At 42.0% G+C, this 2,154-nt stretch overlaps 1 pseudogene; it reads left to right on the plus strand.

The window, feature by feature from the left end:
• Nucleotides 1–866: 866 nt before the first annotated feature.
• On the plus strand, nucleotides 867–1,187 carry LOC144692824 (thioredoxin pseudogene; annotated as a pseudogene).
• The last annotated feature ends 967 nt before the right edge of the window (nucleotides 1,188–2,154 follow it).

Consider the following 2,154-nt stretch of genomic DNA (forward strand, 5'->3'; position numbering starts at 1 on the left):
ATTTCAGCCTAGCACGTCACTGAGAAGTTATTTATCTGGTAGCACTGTGGCCAAAGTTGGCAAGCATCACTGTCTGCCAGTGTCTGGTGATCCATCATTTCCTCCTTCACTCAGTCGTGCTGTCTGTGGTTTTTTAATAAGATACTGGATGACACCCAGCCTTATTCGTGTCCAAGGCGTGCTTAAATACCTCCTTCATAAGCACCATATCTGGAAGTTTCATTACCACTAAACACCTTGCATTATGTGCTGTGGTTTGTCTTATGGTATACTCCAGCTCCAAAACATCTTATAATTTGCGTCTTATACTGATAGTTGTGAGTTTTGTAAATATATTGAGTGTACCATAAGTGATTTAAATCAATTATACAAGTAAAACCGAATAATTAACACCAAGTAAAACTGACAAATGGATTACTATCACTTGGAAATTACCCAAGGATTTGAGTTTTCTGAGCTCCAAGAGGATGACCATGAAAAAAAAGAAAATTGTTAGCTTATGTAAATTTATTTCAAGAAGTTAAAAGTGATCTGAAAGAATCCCACAGAATGCTACTCCAACTTTTTACTTTTAATCGTTGTGCCAACAGCCACTGCTGGGCTTTTGGGGCAAAGCGTTAACCAGAGGCATATCCTGACTGCAGATCAAGCAAATCACCTCAGCACACTTCTCTGATGGTAAAAGGTAAATGCTGGTGATGGGAAATAAAAACAGAAAACCCTGGAAACACACAAAAAGTCACTCAGTACCTAGAAAATATTTGGAAAGGCTGGGAATTCTGTGGTGACTAACTCACCTTCTGACTTGCCAAAGACTGTCAGCTGCTGCATAAGCTTTGGCTGGCGGAGCGTGCGAGAGACTGAAGATGGGAGTCCGTGTGCTGAAGAGCCAGAAAGATTTTGAAATGGTGCTGAAGGAGGCGGGATGCAAACTGGTGGTTATTGACTTCTCCGCAACATGGTGTGGACCTTGTCAAACTATCAAGCCACGATTCCATGAATTGGCAGAGAAAAACCCAAGTGTAATTTTCTGTGAGGTAGATGTGGATGATGCACCAGATCTTGCTGAACAATGTCAAATAAGTTGCATGCCAACATTCCATTTCTACAAGGATGGAGAGAGGGTGTTTGACTTTGCTGGAGCCAATCAAACAACACTGGAAGACAAAATTCGAGAGCTGCAGTAATGGCCTTTAATCTTAATGAAACCTGTGTTTCAAACCAAAAATAAATCAGGAGTGTGACGGAACACTCTCCACTTGCCAGGATGAGGTTCTTCAACAGCACTTTCCAACCTTCCAAACTGAGACCTCTACTGCCTAGAAGGACAAGGGCAGCAGAGAGATGGGAACCACCTGGAAGTTCCCCTTCAAGTCACTTACCATCCTGACTTGGAAATATATCGCCGTTCCTTCGCTGTCACCGGATGAAAATCCCGAAACTCTCTCCCTAACAGCACTGTGGTTGTTCCTACACCACGTGGGACTGCAGCAGTTCAAGAAGGCAGCTCACCACCACTTTCTCAAGGGCAAGTAGGGATGGGCAATAAGTGCTGGCCCAGCCAGCGATACCCACAATCCATGAACGAGTAAGAAAGAAACAATCTGGGTGATGACACCATCTTCTCAGAAATGGCCTGAACAGAGTCGGTTCTTGTAAAGGGTCTTCGTACAAATGATGACCCCCGACTGGTCTCTTTCCTGATGCCACTGGAGCTGCTTTGCCTTTTCAGAGCATCCTGTTTTAATTTCATATTTTTGCTAATTGGGCGGGTTCCATATAGATTATTTCCAGAGACCATGCTACAGCCCTCTCTTCTGGTGACCCTGGGACCTAAAATGAGGACATAATGCAAGAAAACAACAGGGGTGGGAAAATCAAATTAAAATGAAAATGATCTGTTTTTCTGTAAACTGTAACTGTTCACATAGATTAAGTCACTCCCCAGAGTCATTACATTTCCGATGCAATTAGACAATTTTCTGGATAACCCTCAGCGCTAATGATTTAAAATAAGAAACGCTCTTTGTTTTTGTTATGGATTTCAAACACCATATTGTTTATTCCACATTTGTAAATGTTAAATTACAAATATATCAGGTATCCTGTCGTGAGTTCCAATTCTAAATACAAATGGAGCCTTGTGTTGGAAAC

Source organism: Cetorhinus maximus, chromosome 17 (assembly GCF_964194155.1).
Source record: "Cetorhinus maximus chromosome 17, sCetMax3.hap1.1, whole genome shotgun sequence".
NCBI lineage: Eukaryota > Metazoa > Chordata > Chondrichthyes > Lamniformes > Cetorhinidae > Cetorhinus > Cetorhinus maximus.